At 42.8% G+C, this 19336-nt stretch overlaps 1 protein-coding gene across 1 annotated transcript in view; it reads left to right on the top strand.

Moving 5' to 3' along the window:
* The window catches only part of IRS1 (insulin receptor substrate 1), a 54308-nt gene extending 36055 nt beyond the window's left edge, over window positions 1–18253 (top strand). Inside the window, exon 2 of the mRNA XM_035132694.3 lies at window positions 17185–18253. The gene's annotated coding sequence lies outside the window, so the exon portion shown is untranslated. The remainder of the gene's footprint in view (window positions 1–17184) is intronic.
* Window positions 18254–19336: the final 1083 nt, after the last annotated feature.

Here is a 19336-nt window from a genome sequence, read left to right as displayed (position 1 = left end):
TGGGGGGGGGGGAGAGGGAGAGAGAGATGTATCCGTGTATAAGACGCCCCTTATAAAACCCACTCGGCACCATGCTTTCCTTCTGATTCATGACCTGGAACATGTAAGGCAGAGTGAGAGCATATGAGTAAAAATTACAGGAGAGGAAAAAAGTTGTGACTCTATTGTGGGTGTCTGCTTTAGACCTCCAAGCTGGACTGGAGACTGGGAGGACTCTTTTCAGATGCCATGGGAGGTAGCAATGCAGGGAGCAGCAGAGGCAAGGGTGAACTACTGAAAATCTCCTTCCATGCCTTCCCACTTATGAGAGCCTCCACTGAATCCAGGAGCCTTTTTTCAGTAGAGGGACACAATTGGATGCAACTCTGCGACAATATTAGTTGCTAAATATGGATGCCGTTGATTTCTGCACACAAATTTGGACGGTATGGTGAATGCATTTTCTATCTAGTTATTTCCAAGTGTGTAGTTTAGGAAGCATTGTTGATGTTTTGCATCTATTTTGGTGTCCTGAGTTTTCCAGTGAAAGAATGATTGGTTGAGCAGCAGAAGCATGCCTTTGCATGGTGCAATGAACATTCACCTGGGCAGCTATGAAGTCTTGTCCTAGTGCAACTTTGATGAAGTAAAAGCATACCTATTAGCTATAGTCTGCGATCACTAAGCAGAGTGTATTTTTTATTGCTCAGACCACCAAAATAGCAAAAAAATGTGAGCTGTAGGTTCTGGTTTGTGTATGCTTTCAGAGTTTTCTGCAAGCGATCATAATTTATTTATCACTAAATTGCATTAATGTCAATTGAGGTCATACTCATAAATATGGCTTCAGTTGTATTGCTAAACTGGCAGTGTTTTAAAAGCAGCGTCATTGTTTAGCAGTTATCCAGGCACAGCATGTTTTGATCTGTATAGGGAATATTTTACAAAGTGGAGGCCTCAGAAGAAACATAAACAATAGGGAAAGGAAAGGGCAGCTGTTTTCTATTAGTTTTTAATCTTGAGCACTTCAATGTCTTCTAATGTTATGGGACGTTTTGGCTGCATATGAGAGACCGTGGTTTGTAATATTACAAATGTCCTGGTTACAATGTACTGTTTTAAAAAGAGTGGAAGAAAAATACGAACAGTAAAATGTACAAATCCTCAGACATTAGGACTGAAGCTGTGGGGCTAGTTGAGATGGAAAGGGTTTGCAATTTCCAAGGTACTGTGTTAAGAGATGTGTGAGCGCTGACTTATGTGCTCAGACAATAGCTTTTCAACAGCTTGTCTCTGCGTTAGTCCTGGTGACTTGGGAGCAGTTGCAGTGCTACTCAGCTAGCCTATAAGTGGAGCTGGTATGGGAACTTTTTGAGTTTCTTATGTTATCCTAGCAGTGTGGGACAGAGCCACTCTGCAGTAGCTCCCATGCCAGTGGTATATTGGAGAGGGCTCTCGATGGAGAGAGGGCATTAGAAGCTCCAGTGTTGCAGCTTTCAGCTGGTTATCTCGGGCATCTGTTGTATAGTGTTCATGGTTGGTTAGCACCATGCACCAAACTTAGCCACACAAATGTCTAGGCTCCCAGACAATGGCAGGAGCTCACAGCTTCTTTGCTGCTCCCCAGTCTGTTGTACTTTCACACAGTGCTGAGCTAAGTCAAGGTTTTGTTTAGTATGTCGTCTGAATTGGGAGTTGTTAATAACCCTCTTCTTGCTAACCATGAGCTGTAGCCAACTGCTAGCACATGCTGCTAATTCTATCCTGGCAGGCCTGGAGGCCAAGTGAAGAGATCTGAAGGGATAGCCAACATGGTATCCTCCAGATGCTTTGGACTACAACTCCCATCAGCCCTAGCCCTATCATGGCTAGTGGTCAGAGGTGATGAGAGTTGTGGTCCAGAACATCTGGAAGCTACCACGTTGGCTACCCTGATTTAGAGTAGCAATATCAGGTCATCAGTGTGACTGGGGAGAACACGAAACCAGGGTAAGTGGGTACGGTAGGTCTAGTCCTAGGCTTACTATTGCCTTGAACTGGCCAACTCTTTTCTCTCTGCTGTTGCCCGAATAATGACTCTGGTTTTGTGTTTTGATTTGGAGTGCCAATAACAGTAATGGACTTTTTCAGTGGTCTTGGGAAATACAGTAATACCTCGGGTTACGAACGCGATCCGTTCCGGATCGCAGTTCGTAACCCGAATAGTTCGCAAACCGAACGCGATGGGCGCCGCCATTTTGCGCATGCGCAAAGCGCGCGATTTTCGCGCTTTGCGCATGCGCAAATCGCGCGATCGCGCGCGTGCGGCTTATGCGCGCGCGCGGCGAAAACACTTCCGGGTTTGCGCAGTTCGTAACCCGAACTGTTCGCAAACCGAGGTGGTCGTAACCCGAGGTACGACTGTAGAGCAAATATGGTGATGGTGATTATGATTGCTACAGTGTATTACCCACCCTTTACCCTAAGATCCCACAGCTGGTTATAATAGCTGTTTAATACAAATTTTAGAAAGAATATAAGCAACTTGTATCAGAAACCTACATACATATAGTTCGTTGCAATGCACCACGAATGTGCTGGAAAAGAATAAGCTGTTTGCAGTGATTGAAAGGTGAAAGTTGTGTACAAATATTGCATTACAGCTCCATTGTGAAATCACTTCTCATTGACCATGTCTTTGGTGGCGATGAGACAGCAGGTGTAGAAGTTTCTTTTTCCACTTGGATGACACAAGTAGTGTATGACATCATTTATATCAAGTATCATTATAATATGATCTTCAAAACAGGACACTTGATCTCCCCAGAGCTTGTGATGAATTCATTTACAATATCTGTTAAAAGTCCCATGTAAATGACCAAATAACACCATGTCCCTTGGCCATGTATACATCCTGATCATAGTTCATATCATATTATCGATAATAACTAGACCAGTGTTTTTCAACCTTTTTTGGGCAAAGGCACACTTGTTTCATGAAAAAAATCACGAGGCACACCACCATTAGAGAATGTTAAAAAAATTAACTCTGTGCCTATATTATTGAGGTTATTAGCTGCTTGAGGTTATTATTGAGGTTATTATTGAGGTTTTAGCTGCTTGTCCACACACTGGAATCCCCAAATAGCTGCAGCTTCCTAGCATGTGCCCGCAACAGTGGTATTTCCATTTATAATAAGGTCAGGGGACTTCAAATCAAACCCAAAACGGGAGGGGCTTCCCAAGGTGTAAAGTGACCCTCAACAGCATCAAGACTGACCTGGGGGGGGGTTGCAATATACATTTCTGATACCTTTAATATTTTGAAGAATTTTGTCTGCTTATGAAAACTGAAATGAGCAATTGGGGGTGGCTTGGACTGGGTGCAAGTAATTATCTTTGCCTGGGGCACAAGATAGCCTGGCACTGGGGCACTACACCCATACACAAAGCTGGATGCATGTGCGCCATGGCTGGCAGCATCTTCCTGCCTCATAAACATAAACGATCCGAGATCACTCATGAACACCCCCACCCCACAACTCCACGGCCTCCTTCCCCGCCTATCACTTTCGCACGACGTCGGGGCTGTAAGGCGACAAGGTCAGGCAAGAACAGCAGACGTGCCTAGCTGCGCCCAGAGACCCGCCCGTCGCTCGGGCGGCGGATGGGCACCGTTTCTCGCCGCCAGGGGCCCGCGCTCGCTCCTCGAGGTGCCCTCGATGACCCTGCGCGCTGGGAGGTTCGGAGGGGCCTTCCCGTCGGAGGTCACGCAGGGCCTTCCCGCTCCACGCTGGCCCATTAGGAAGCCCTGCCCGCAAAGCCAGCGCCCGCCGCCCGGAAGCGCCCTCCCGGGCTCCGCGGGGATGCAGCAGGTGGGGTGGGCGCCCGAGGGGGCGGGGAGGAGCCGGCCAACCGCCCGCTTCACGTGGCCCCGGGGCAGCAGGAGGTGCTACCGAGAGAGCCTCGCTCCGCAGAGCAGCCCGCAGCTGAGCGGAGTCGCCCGGGAGCCGGTCCCTCTGCTGTTCGCTCCCTCTCCAGCTCCACTTGGCACCCGGGAAAAAGAGTGCCTGTTTTCCCCGCAGAAGCGCTTCCCCCTGCTGGCGCCTGCCAGGCTCCTCTTGGAAGGAACCACACGCGCTCAGCCAGCCAGCCAGCCAGGGATCCTGCAGGCGCAACGCGACGGCTCGCCGCCCTACCGCCATCTTTTGCCCACGGCACACCAGGCAACATCTCGCGGCACACTAGTGTGCCGCGGAACAGTGGTTGAAAAACACTGAACTAGACTAATCAAGAGTGGTATACCATCATTGTGAATAACACATATTCAAGGATATGAGTTTGTGCTAGCAACAGTTAAGAATGTAAGGTATCATTTGCTGCAAAAACTGAATCTGTGTCTTGTAACCAGCTTTGTTCATGTGTGCATGTATGCCTTGTACATATGTGCGCATGTGTTGAAAGCTATTGCTAAAGGAATATTAGCAGCCTGAACAGTAGTGTGAAATTTTGGGTTAACAGGAGTCTTCTGTTGATAGATTTTGATGGTTCCTTTTTCTAGTGGGTTTGGCTAAAGAAAGCTTTTGGAGATAGCAGTAGTGGACATGACCACATTATGTCACACCCTTCATCTGCAGATCTCAAACTGGTACAGGCCTAAGGAGTATTTTCAGATGCCAGCAGTGTGCTTTGTTCTGGGTATAAATGAAGATACTGTGTCAGCACTAAGGACTTTTTTATAATTTAAATGGGCAGAAGCACAAATATAAAAAAGTAGAAGTCCAGAGAATTGTGCCACTATAAGCACGTGTCCGAATGAGAAGATAAAGGAGTTGTTGTGAACATGGGTTACCATAGTATTTGTGTGACTTGAAAGAGTAAAAAAAGTGTGTCTACAACAGGCATAGGCAAACTCGGCCCTCCAGATGTTTTGGGACTACAACCCCCACCATCCCTAGCTAACAGGACCAGTGGTCAGGGATTATGGGAGTTGTAGTCCCCAAAACATCTGGAGGGCCGAGTTTGCCTATGCCTGGTCTACAAGCATTTTGAACATTGTTTTTCGACATAGGATTGACAGGATTTCTAGGTTAGTTTTTTTTTAGCTCTACCTAGCTCTGTTTGGTAGCATGTTCTAATGGGCTCATAGATGGCCCTCAAGCAGTAGCAGACTGGGATTACAGCTGCCGGACAAGGTCTAGATATGGATATGGTAGTCCAGTAATTCAGGTGGATTCAGTTGCATGAGACAAGTGTAGCGTTGTAGTTGGAGTATTAGATTAGGATTGGAACATTCTCATTTTAAATATCCACTCAACCACTCAACTCACAGGGTGCCTTTGGGCCAGGCACACACTCTCTCAGCCTACCTACCTTAGAGGGTTGTTGTGAGTATAAAGGGAGCACAGAAATTCATGTACTGTATGTAGAACACCTTGGACGAATAAGTAATATGGAGTACAACAAACAAACAAGAGATAAGTACTGCAGCATCAGTGTACATTAACCAATTGGAACTGCTAATAAGGAAGCTGGGTGTCTCATCGCTAACTTGGTTAGACAGGTTGCAGATTCTTCAGCAATAACTCATACTTTGAAACTAGAACACCAACATTTTATGATTTGAAAGAAGTGCTGAAGGGTTCAGGTAGGAAAGCAATGATCTAGGATTGGTTTGGGGACCCCTTTAACTTTGTGGTCAACTTTGATAAAGTCTGCTGAGAAGCTGCTGGTTGGAAAATGTATTTAGGATGAACAAACTTGTAGACTGGAGTATGACATTTACTAGTACAAAGTGTAATGGCCTGCCCTTGGGGAATAAAAACGAACACTCTCTAGCCTAGAATTCATTGGCTGGAAACACCAGAGGAAAATGTAAGAAACTGGAAATCTTGGTTAGTCTCAAAATTATAACAGGCTGCTGTTGTGATACAACTATCCATCACACCAGTGGTTTAGATGCATATGCAGTGATGTGTTTGAGCCAGAAGCAAGAGCTCTCGTGGCCTTTATGTGGGAAGTGCCAAAATGTGCACCCTCAATCATGGGAGTTGCAGCAGTACTGTGTGAATTTCTTGCTTATGCAATGTGCTGATCAGACCCATACTGAGGGGAAGGGATGAGGAAGCAGGGGTTTATGGCTACTGGTTAAACCTTTCCATTAGGCTTAAGAAAGTATTCACGTCATTGGATAAAGTATTGGTGAGGTTCCCTGTAAAAGCATTGTGTCAATGATTGGACTCCATCTCTCTTAGTTTAAATTGCTTAATGAAAGACAAATGCAAAGGTATCTTGACAACATGCCACACTTATGGGATGCAGCTGGGAGCAAAATCGAATTTGATCATCCCAAAAAAAGGAAGGAAGGAAGGAAAGGCGGGCTTCTCTTCCTCTTACGGGATGATCAAAATATATTTGTGTGAAGATGTGTTAAAGGTGCAGGTGGATACTTTATCATATGATAGGATGGGCTTTGATCATAGGTAGAACGTAAGGGCAACCAGCTCAAAACTATAGATTTCCAGGGGGAAATTATTACTAATTCTGCTGTTCAGGGACAGGGAAACTCTGGCTATCTAGATATTGTTGGACTCCCATACCAGCCAGCCCCAGCCAGCAAGGCAATGGTCAGGGATGAAGAGAGTTGTAGTCTTACCATTTCTAGAGGGAGGCAGGGCCCCCATCCCTGTCTTAGGAAATGCTGGGCATCTCCCATGTAGCTGCTTCCTGCACTATTGGCATGGAAAGTGTGTGACTCAGGAGTGTATGAATGACTCAGACCAGAACAAAACTGTGATAATTACAATGGGGTTAGGGCATCGCTTGTTCTCTGAAAGTCAGATACCACAGCGCTGACTCTGGAATAAATAACCGGATAGAAGGTCAGAGCTCTTTGCATAAAAGCACAAACTGCCTTTTAACAACAGGTGGAGGCATACTTATCAGTAGATCTTTATGAAGGTTATCTTTTTATACAGCGGCCTTTATCAATGCTGACTTTACGGTGTGGGCCCTGTGCTGCCTTCCAAAAAAAGGCTAATGCTCATTTTGGCGCTGACAGAAGCTGACCTCTATATTGGGTGCAATCCAAGGTAATGCATTCAACTTGTAGACTGATACTTCTTTTAAAAAAAATAGTTTGCAACTGTTTATACAACCTCGTTTCACTATTTTGCAGTGGCCTCAATCCTAAGATGTTTTCATCAGTACAAACTGCACATGCTACTACTATAAATCAATTATTTTATTTAATACTTCAGTGGCGGAGAAGGTGATAAGCTCTCCCCACATAAGCCAAGCATGAATGGATTGGACTAGATCACGTACAAGGCCCTGCTCCAACTCTATGATTCTTTGACATTTTGTATTTGCTTTTACACCTAAGAATCCTCTTTTCTAGATCTTTATATACCATATTGGCCGGAATATAAGCAGCACCGGCAAATAAGCCGCACCTTTAAAATTGAAGGGGAGGGGGAGGAAAAAAAGATAATACCCAGGCTGCTCCCGGGGGGGGGGGGGAAGCCACACCGCTTTGCTGGCGGCCTTCCCCCCTTCCCCCTTCTTTCCAGTGGCTCAGGGGAGGCTTGGGAGCAGTGGGCTGTTGCCCCACACTCGCGGTCTGCTTCCTGGGGTGGGGTGGGGAGGCGCACCACTTTGCCAGCAGTGTAAGGTCGCAAATATAAGCCACACTTTTTAACTTTTCACTGTCAAAATTTTGGGGGAAAATGAGGCTTATATTCAGGCCAATACGGCAGATTCCTGCTTTTGAACACATGGTTATTTATAGCAAGGTTTCACCACCTTCTGTGCTATCATGCAGAATATGGTGTTTCCTATCATGCATTGTGGCATCACGGTGATGTTACTGGAGGACACATGGAGTTGTATGGGCAGGCGGAGGGCAAATGTAACTGGGGCAACTTGGATGCTGCAACAAATAGCAGATGGTGTCAGAATTCTATATCAACATCAAAGCGGATCCTAAAATGCAGGAGAGATGGAGACTTGCCACAGTCCCGAGAAATGATGGAAATAAAGCAATAACTGGATATATTTGAGGTTATACAAATAGCACATGGTTATTTGTGTGATGAGTCTTTGTTTTGTGCGATCAGTGAAGTGCCTGATATGAATACCAGATAGCATCAGTCATCCTAAACTGATGATGAAAATAAAGAGAAAATCAGTTTCAAGGATGCTTAGGGGTAATGCTATTATTAATTCCAGCAGCGGACCTTCATGCTCCGCCTCCGGGGGGCGGAGAGTAGGTGCGCTGCCCCCAGGGATGTGGGGTGGGATGCGCATTTTGGGGCAGGGTGCGCTGTGCGCAGGGGCGGGGCGTGCGTTTTGGGGGTGGGCAGCCGCGATGGCGCCCCTGGGATCGTGCCGCTCTGGGCGGCCTGCCCCCACGCCCCTATCTTTCTGCACCCCTGATTAATTCCCAATGTGTTTCACCCATAAATGCTCAGTGGCTTTTCTACAAAAGGATAGGACAACCGTTAATAAACCATGCTTCAAAACAAACCACCCACCACCTTTGAAACACAGTATCAAAAGTCACATTTTGTAAGGCCCTCGTTGTCATAATTCCCCTTATTAGTGACACTAAAAAAAAATTCCTCTTCAATATATCAACATAAGAACTTAATGTTTCATTGTAAACAGCTCAAAACCATCAGAACTAAAGAAACCAGAGGAAAATATGGTGGTGGGGAGAGGCTTTTTTGTGCCAAAACACATTGGGCATTAATAATAATATAAAATAAATCCTCCAGCATCTTTGGAATTGATTCTCCTTCATTGTAACTTCCATTGTATGTTTTCAGTTTTTCTGAGAGAGAGAGATTTTGGTTTTGAAACATCCTAAACTAGCATATCAACTTGTTGGTGATCCTTGCATTTCTAGAGGATGATTTGCGCCAGGGATTATGGCAGCCCAACATTTTGATATAAACATTGATGGGAGACTTGCCAGCTCAAGGTGTCTTGGCAAGTTGGGTGCTTTTTTCTTTACTGTAAGGCTGAAAAGCATCTGCTTTGTACTGGAGTTCAAAGCATAGGTGGAAGGCAGGGCAGCACTGCATATTTTAAATTGATGAGTAGTGTGCACCAAGTGGGTTGTCTGACGGCTGGTTTTAATAAGTTGTTTCATTTACAAGTTAATACTGTAAACATATGATATGACTTGTATGTGCTCTGGCAAGAATAGGTTTTAGTTACAATTAAGGAAATGCCATTGTGAGTCTCCAGATGTTGTTGAACTCCAGCTCGCCTTAGCCCCAACCAGCATGTTCAGCAGTTAGGAATGGTGGGAGTTTTCCAACAACATCTGGAGGGCCACTGGTTGCCCACGCCTTCTTTAAGTTGCATGTTGTTTAGACTCTGAATTGTATGAAAGCATAATAAATTTTCTTTTTTAGGGGGGGGGGAACTGCTAATTTAATTAAATCATCCACCAGATGTGGAAGTTGAGCCCCTAACCCCATTTGGGCAACCAAGCAACATTTGGGAGAAGTGGTTATGGAGGTACTTGACTTTTAGAAGACATATGAAGGCAGCTCTTTTCACGGAAGTTTTTAAGGGTTGATGTTTTAATGTGTTTTTAATATTTTTGGGGGAGCCACCCAGAGTAGCTGGGGTAACCAAGTCAGATGGCTGGCATATAATAGATAGATAGATAGATAGATAGATAGATAGATAGATAGATAGATAGATAGATCATAGCTGCCAAGTTTTCCCTTTTCTCGCGAGGAAGCCTATTCAGCATAAGGGAAATCCCTTTAAAAAGGGATAACTTGGCAGCTATGAGATAGATAGATAGATAGATAGATAGATAGATAGATAGATAGATAGATAGATAGTGTATGGGAAGGTCTTAAGCAGGTTGAGCAGAGAAGTCTGAAGGCAGCTTTTAACCACATTTTTGATTGCTCAGAGTTCAGCTGTCTACAGTTTGAAGCCTCTTTCAGGCTGTTTCTGGGGTGTGCGTTTTGGGGGCAGGACTTGTTTGCATGACCTCTTTGCCTGAAGAGGACTTCTGTTTTAAGATAATTAGTTTTCAGCGGCAAAAGCAAGGCAAACAGAAATGATGATGTATTTGATATGTGTGCGGGTGTGTTTTTAGCTTATTAATCTTGCACCTCACCAGTTTTCTACCCGTCTTCCTACCTAATTTCCACCACCAAAAGTGAGAGATTCTGTTAATATCACTTTGTTAACGTTGCTAACGCCACTAAATGATTGAATAGGCAGATAGCTTTAACATACCTCTATTCAGTCATATTTGATATGAGGAGCCAAAATCAAAGGGGTTTTAATTTTATCCATGGCTGTATCCAAAACATTACCTGGGGCTCTGCAATATGTTTGTTGTTTTGTCCCATCTGATTCAGACTCCATTAGCTGTGTCCTCATGGTTTAACGTTTTGATCAAAATTGGACTTGTGTCTGCTTGACCTTCTTCATTAATTAAAGTGCTCTTTTAAATTTATATTTACTTCAAAATGTAAAATGTATTTATTTGTTAAATTCATTCACGTCATCTATTGAAATGGTTGTCGCCAGTGCTTTTGAGAAACTAGTGCAGAAACAGATACAGTGGTACCTCAGGTTATGAACTTAATTTGTTCCAGAGGTGCGTTCTTAACCTGAAACCGTTCTTAACCTGAGGTACCACTTTAGCTAGTGGGGCCTCCCACTGCCACCACGCTGCCGGCGCACGATTTCTGTTCTTAACCCAAGGTACTACTTCTGGGTAAGCAGAGTCTATAACCCGAAATGTCTGTAACCTGAGGTACCACTGTACTGAAGTATACAATAACTGTAGGGAAAACGTGCACCAGCAAGTTCAACTCTTGCTGCGTGAGCTGATTAAGTAATTCCATGCTGCTTTTGAGGTTAATCCCACTGAAGTCCAAAATACCTTGATAGCTAAATTGAGATGCCTGTATACTTCCACATAGGAGCGTCTTGCTTGAGCAAGAAAGAAATAACTCATCCTGTTTCTGTGTAGGTCTTTGTAGGATTTTTGAAGTTACTTACAGTGAGTTATTTAAATGCATCTTAAATAATGACTCCTTTCCATCCCAATAGCAGATTAATTTCAGAATTCCAGGGGGGTGGACTAGATGACCCTTGGCATCCTTTCCCCTGGTTTGTACCCTGACTTCTGTGTTCAGCGACTTCCGCCTGTCTCTTAACACTTGAGAGTACTTGCATACCACCTTCCTTCCTCCTCATAGTCTCACTCAGTAAACTCCTAAGGGCTTTAGTTTGTTCTTTTTACCTTTATACAAGGCCAGATTTAGAAAGAAATAGGCCACCTCTCAACTGAAAAAGTTTACTATATTAAGACCTAATTGGGCATATCTCCCACCATCATATCTTTTCCTATCCTTAACTTGGTGAGTCCAAGGGAAAGCTTCAGGGTTGTAAGATCTTTACACTTAACGACTACAGAAGGACAAATATACAGATGGCATATACAAGTCTACTCAGATGTAAGTCCCATGCACCTCAATTATCATTTCTCCCAGGTAACTGTGTAGGATTACAACCTGAATTGCTTTATAAGGGTGAGGGAATAGCAGACAACTAGTGACCGTTGCACTTGAGAAAGGAAGAGAAGAGGGTGTCATGACCCATGTAAGCAGCAGAGCCAGAGGCTGCAGGGATACTAGAGGGGGAACCAGGTCTGGGCCAGAGCTCAGAGCTGTGGGAAATAGGGAGGCCATTGTGCCTGAACAGGTTGGACAAGAACTATCAGAGGAACCTCCCAGACCCCCAAGGCCTATAGGGACAGAGTCTGGACACCTCATTGACTTCTTCCCTGGAGCCTGAAGAACCAGATGTCTCCCATCACACATCACCAGCCCAGCAGCGCTGGGAGTGCACCAGGAGGGAGGCTATGGAATGAAAGAGGTGCCTGTCTTCAGGCCAGTGGGTTGGAGCCTGGAGAAGGTAGTCTGGAAACGGGCATAAAAGGCCTCAGTCCACTCTCAAACTTTGTCAGAGGAAGTTGATCCTTCAGAGCTGTCCAACAACCTTGCTGGCCAGAACATAACAGTCGAGGAACATGAATGGGTTTAATTAACTTTTTTAGGCTGCCAGATACAAGTGAATTCTGGGTACAAGGTTATTCTTATGGTTTATTTTTACATTTTTATTTAATCCCTGCTCCAAGGAACTCATGGTGGCCATGGGAGGTCCTCTTTACTTCCTAGCCACTTAGGAGGCAAGTTACTCCTCAGGAGAGCCATGGTGAGGGTCTGTGCTGGTAGGCCTATGCTTCGGCAAGTGCTTGTATGCTTTCCCAGACCAGGCTGCTTCCCAGAGGCTTAGAGGAAATTGAGACCTACTTCAGAATAAATGGCAGCGCATGAGCTTCCTGGGTCTAGAAGTTATGCCCTAATTGCTGAGCTTGGGTGGCCCATGGAAATCAGCCTGAGTAGGCAAGGAAGGAAAACGAAGTTGCTGCTGCTTATCTCTTGATTTGTAAGTGTGTTTTCATTGTTTTGAAAAACGTTGGGTTTAAAGACAGCTAGGAAGCATGTTCTTAGTTGGGCAAGAAGTAATGGGTGAATAAAAGGCCGACACATTTCCAGTCTTTGGAAAAAGAAGATTCCACTTGATTTCGCAGCAATTCTTGTTACATTGCCTATGTGGAAGTTGTACCCTAGAACAGAATCGTAGAATCAGGAGTGTTGGAAGGGATGTTGAGGGCCATCTCGCCCAACCCCCTTCAATGCAGGCATCTCAACTAAAGCATCCATGACAGATGGCCATCCAACATCTGCTTAAAAACCTCCAAGGAAGGAGAGTCCACCACTGGACACTGAGGTCCAGTACCGAGGGCCTTCTGGCGGTTCCCTCGTTGCGAGAAGCCAAGTTGCATGGAACCAGGCAGAGGGCCTTCTCGGTGGTGGCGCCCGCCCTGTGGAACGCCCTCCCATCAGATGTCAAAGAGAAAAACAGCTACCAGATTTTTAGAAGACATCTGAAGGCAGCCCTGTTTAGGGAGGCTTTTAATGTTTAATAGATCACTGTGTTTTATTTTTCTGTTGGAAGCCGCCCAGAGTGGCTGGGGAAACCCAGCCAGATGGGTGGGGTATAAATAATAAATTATTATTATAATATTATTATTATTACTTTCCAAGCAAGTCCGTTTCACTGTCGAACAGCTCTTACCGGTACTGTCAGAAAGTTCATCCTGGTGTTTAGTCGGAGTACCCACCAGGAGCTTGAATGGCTTGAGAAGATCTTTAAAGAAAGGGGCTTAGGGTCTTTGTAGCTTTACAGATAAATGTGAATAAGCTTCTTCAGTGTGAATATTTGTAATATTAAAGTGTACTTCAATAGCACTATGCACATGACGTAAATGCCTTATATCCTCCTTTTGAACAGCCTTGAAAAAGGGAAATGGTTTGCCAGCTGGATCATGCATTAGTGTTATCTTCATGTATTTTGCAGCAGATGTTGAGCAGAGACCCCTTGTCAAAGGTAGCTTGTAGTGTAAGATGCAAGTTAGCTCCCCCCCCTTCAAGTACATTTTTCTTGCATTACCAATGTCTTCCATAAAGTCATCCACAAAGCCATATTATTGGGGAATCCAGCTTGAAGCCTGTGGTGAGTAGGAAATGGATTAAACACAGGTTTTCCCTATTTTCAAGCTGCCAACAATGATGTCATTAATGTTAACGACCCTTACCACAACACACTGATGTCAGAGAACTCTCTCTTAAAACTCCTGTCCTCTGCACAGTTTTGCGCGTTGTTAAGGAAACACTGATCTTTGTTGATAAGAAACAATAGGGGTATCCAAACGCAGACTTATGCTGGGAAAAGACGCTCTGCTCCAAACTTACTCAACTTCTTATAATACAATTCATTTACTATTAATGAGGAGAGAATTTTGATTTTTAAAAGATGGGAGTACATCTAATAATCTTAAAAAAAAATTGATTAGTTTCCACTACATATTAATAACATATCAAATGTCCACAAGGCAACACTATTTTTTATTGTATGTGTGAATCAGATCAGCTTAAATCATAGGGTATTGCTGTATTGCAGTTTTGAAAAGCCCACATTGAAATCTTACCAAAAGAAGATTTCCCCATATTTAGCATTCAGAAAACAACACTATTTGGTGTTAAATGATAAACCTGTTTGTGCGGGTGGCTCTCAAGAAAGATGTGAACAATCTTATGTGTCAAGTTGCTATTAAAAAAAACAACCAATAATAATAATAATAATTTTTTATTTATACCCTTCCTGGACAATATTGTGATATACATTGCAAATTTTAATTACAGATGAGACAAACCCATGGTTTCTTGTCCTGACCATGGGATCATCGAGAGAGAGAGAGAGAGAGAGTAGTCTTGTGTGTTTGCTTGGTGTTATCTAAGTATTTACTTAGAAATAAAACCAAGCCAGTTACTATTCTCAGGAATTTTCAGAATCCCGGACTTGCACCGAAATGATATATGCACTAAAACCAGCAATAGTTTCTTGGGGAATTTCAGGACAGTTTAAATACTCATAGTGAACAATGATATGCAGAGTACACAACTGTCTCTGTCATTTTTATGATGATAAACCTCAGAAATCACACATTTTTCTGGTTCTGGTTGTCCCCTCTCCACACACACATTTTACATAGAAAACAGCTTTTAACTCAGACAAAATATAGGGCCGTGGATTAATTTTAAGTGATGGCTAGTATAGACTTGAATGTTTGTTTCATATTATGTTCTAATATATATTTAAAGCAGGTTATTCTTAAAGGGATGCGGGTGGCGCTGTGGGTTAAACCACAGAGCCTAGGGCTTGCCGATCAGAAGGTCAGCGGTTCAAATCCCCACGAACAGAGTGAGCTCCTGTTGCTCGGTCCCTGCTCCTGCCTACCTAGCAGTTCGAAAAGCACGTCAAAGTGCAAGTAGATAAATAGGTACCGCTCTGGCGGGAAGGTAAACGGTGTTTCTATGCGCTGCTCTGGTTTGCCAGAAGCGGCTTAGTCATGCTGGCCATATAACCCGGAAGCTGTACGCCGGAGCCTGTACGAGATGAGCGCCGCAACGCCAGAGTCGTCCACGACTGGACCTAATGGTCAGGGGTCCCTTTACCTTTACCTATTCTTAAAGGACACTTACATTAAGAATCTATATTTAAAAATATTGATTTTATCCACCCTGGAGGGACGTTGCCCTTCCTTTCCAAGTACCTTTAGTCATGTTTGGAGAGAGGAAGTAGATGAGAGCAACATTAGCTGAAGTGTGGCAGTATATAAAACATCTCAGAGCAACAAGCTTTGTCCTATACGTTTTGCTCTCTGTTTCTTTGATTGTATAGCCATCACAGGTTAGAGCATGTGACCATTCTGTTGGGTACAGTTTGTTCCTGCGCTAAGCTGTTCATTCAGCCTTACTGGAAGGGAGCCAAATATGAAACGAAAAGCAAACCATGTACACCTAGCTCCTTCCCAGTTTAAATGAGGCAATTTCTTTCTTTCTTAACAAGCCTTTTAAATAAAATATGGCAGTACTACCTTAATTTTAGGCTCAGTCAGCACAGTTTAAAGCTGTGAAGCTATGTTAGATTTCCTATAGATATTCCAGTTGGGATTTTTCTGTAGATTGGCAACAGGAGTTCAGATGAAAGCTTGAAAGTATGTAAAAAGATCTGTGAGAGAATTCTCCAGGGTGTTATTCACAACATACCACACATTTGCAAGGAGAGGCTTCCTGTTCACGTGAAGGGCCATACAAAATAAATTTGGTTTCTTGAGCAATTAGCGCATAAAGCACAGGCAATCTTTTCAGTCTTTCCATGTCTCTGTGGAAAGTCTCAACATTTTATTAAAGTGGAATAATGCTCTGTTTCTCTTTCTAGGAACAGTCTTTAAAATACATAAATTACTCTTACACATCTAAGACTTGACGTAAGCAATTTGGTTTGTTTAGTTGAGAATTGCAAAATATTTAAAGGCAAATCATCCACTGCAGTCGACTCAAAACAAATTCAGCAGTTGTAGGAATTTTGATTTTGAATTTTGATTCACATTTTTGCCAGCCAGGTTTTGGGAAAGTCCTTCTAGCTCTGCGAAAGTTTGTAGGCATCAAAAAGCTAACCTAACGTAAAGAAGAAGAGTAACCAGGTACAGTACCAGTAAACACCTTTCTATCAGTGATTTTTTGCCCTCTGGTTTAGAAGCAATGATCCATATTTGTATTTGTTATCCTTGGGTTCCTTGAGCTACACCACTCATCACTTCTGATGTGCACACTCATCACGTCTGATGTGCTTAGCTTTGAAACTTACAAAGCAAAATATCCTCCCATTCCCAGCCCTACTTTCTTCAATTTACAAACTATGCGCTGAACTTGGAGTACTCCTTCTGCATGCTGAAATACTAATACAGTACTTTTGGCAGATTGGACTGAGATCCAGTGGGAACTACTGCTGGAGGGAGGAAAGGCAATTTCCCCAGCCTCCTGTGCCTTCATTCCAGAAGGTTCTCCAGCCCTCCAGAAGAGTTTTACAGGGGGCTGCAGGTAGAATGAGAAACCAGTGAAAATCATCTCTTTTCCTTTACTCTAGCAGCAGGAGTGTCCTGTGAGTGGAGTCGTGTTCATGGAAATTCTGGCTCCAAGTCTATGTAATAACATAACATGAGAGCTGAGAGATGATTGGATGCCTGACCAATTGTAGTGCGTACTCGTAACAGAAGAGTCAGCTACCTGTTATCCATTATTATTGCACTCTGAAAATGTGTTGTTGTTTTTAATGTATAAAGGCACCTGCAAGTGATGTGAGCTTGGGTGGAAGATTGGATGAGGTGGGGTGAGAATACAAAGAGGGTATTTAACCCTTGACTTCCCAATCCTTTGCCTGTCAACAACCTAGGTCGGCCCTCACGCATGTTCACTTCATCAAATCTGGCCCTCCTTGAAAAAAGTTTAGGCACCCCTGAAGCCTAAGCCATTTTCTCCTTGTCCCTCCCTGGCCAAGATCTCCTTTACCTGTTCAAACAGCCCTCCAAGAAAGAATCATGGAATGACATGTAATATGTAGACCTTTATTCAGAATGGTCATTTTTGCAGGTGTCCTGATAGCTGCAAAAGATGTATGAGCATTGCAGCAGCTTTTTATTGTTAACCTTTGCTTATGGCGCTAGATGTTTTTAAAAATTGTTTATATGAACTTTCTTTCTTTTATTCTCAGATCGATGACCTATACAACCTCAGAAAATCCTTCTTGGAACTCATGAGTATCCAGACTCTGTTTTGTGTATCACAACTAGGACCTCACACCTTCTCCCCCGGTAGATGGGTACGATGCATCCAGTTCAATTTGTTTACTTTACACAAACCTCAGGAGTTAGTTGACTGAACTGCACATTCTTCTTTTACTTCTTATTCTTTTTTTTTTTTTGTGCCAAGCAAAAGCACTGTGACACCTGGACAATGAGTCTATGATTACTTACTCCTCTACCATAAAGACTTAGCTGGCTACAGTGAACTCATGTGCCCAGCCACTTTAAAAATGGTGAGAATGGGCATGCTACTAGCTCATTTACATAAGACATGACATTTTAATTTGCTGCTGAAAAAATCTGTACGACAAATCATCAGTGTAAATTATTACATACAAACTGTTAATGTTGGTTGAAGAGTATTGAATATTTAACATAGGTTTTTGATTTATACATGTACTTTTTTAATTAAAAATGTAACTTTTCCTACAGCACATCTTTTTTTGATGTGGAACTGAGGTATACTATATTCTGTTGTAAACAGAGTGGGGTTGGGGTGGGGGAAACTGTTAAAAAACAAGGCAATTTAAGAATAGAGTAGGGTACTATTCTTTTTAAGATTGTAATTCAGAATATAATATAATATGGATCAGTGGGCCCGTGGATCTGGATTGTACAGTCATATTTACCAATCTAATGATTTGTAAGATAACCCTGTGACTGAGCTGAATTCTTTCAAAAATAAAATAATATTTTGTATTGTTCCTGTAAAACATTAGGCTGTATTAATGAAAAGGCAAAATGAACTGTGCATGGTATTTACAAGTGTGGGTTTTTTAATTGTTGGTTGCACAGGAACTTTGAAAACATCAGAAAAACAAATCTAAGTCTTCCATTGTATATATATATAGAAGAAGAAGAAATGAAACTTGGGCGAACTCTTTAAATCAGAATATCCCTGGAATGAATTACGTGGGTGTTTGTAAATTCTGGAAATCTCTTTCTATACATAATAAACTAGATACCGTTTTATCTTTATTTCTCTTACTTACTTTGTTCCCCCTCCCCTAAAAATGTATCCCTGTACTTAATATATATAATAAGGTATCTTCACATTCTCTGTGGTGGGGTCTGGTCCTTACTTTAGAATAGATATTTTGAATGTACTTGTGTAATGAGATCTCTCAATAGAAAAACCACATCTCTATAGAATTTCACCCATACTTTGGAATTTATGTTTACTCACTGATAGATTGAGGTCCTTTTCTATTCCATTAACTGAGAATTTTGCAATGTTTTCAGTGTTAGGAAGACCTTCCCATAACTTTAAAAAGCAAAACAAAATAAAAATATTTCCTTCCTTTCGTGTGCACGCAAGTTGCACTCTTCTTCAGATCACATGAAAGCTCATACCAATGGCAAACTTAGTTGGTCTCTAAGGTGCTACTGGAATGAATTTTTTAATTTTGTTTTGACTACGCCAGACCAACATGGCTACCTTGTTGTTGTTGTTTAGTTGTTTAGCCTGTGGCTATCTACTCCGAACTAAGTCCTATGAGTGTAGTGGGACATGCTCTTATGTAAGAGTGTTTAGGACAGCAGCCTTAATTTCCCTTTTATCATTGAAACAGAAAACTATTGTGCTGATTATTTTATTTTCACAGTGAACTACCCTCAAGTCTCATGGGTCGTTATACCACAAGAATAGGAGAAACAAGTGAATTGGATGTGAATTGAGTCCAGTTTGAAAATCTAAGATAGACAAACCTTAATAGAGATACTGTAATAACAGCATTTACGGAGCATATTGATTGAGATTCACTTTCTGCTAATGTAGCACTCAGGAAACAAGTTGGAACATTTCTTTTATCAGTCTTTGCAAACTATAGCTCCTAATTATTTGAATAGGGCATGCACAGGAAACCTTTATGGTAGATTGATTCCCTTCTTTAACCTGATATACCCCTGCCTCCTCCCGCCATAATTTGGGCCTCAGATGTTTTCAGCAGTGTTCTCCACCGGTAATTTCTGTAGTGCAACTATAGTGAATTTCAGCAGTAAGAATACACATACAAAGAGCAACGGGTTTATTTATTTTGCCATGACTCTTCAGATGGCAAC

The sequence above is a fragment of the Zootoca vivipara genome, chromosome 5 (genome assembly GCF_965207765.1).
Source record: "Zootoca vivipara chromosome 5, rZooViv2.hap1.1, whole genome shotgun sequence".
Classification (NCBI taxonomy): domain Eukaryota; kingdom Metazoa; phylum Chordata; class Lepidosauria; order Squamata; family Lacertidae; genus Zootoca; species Zootoca vivipara.
This window is presented reverse-complemented; position numbering and strand designations above follow the sequence as displayed.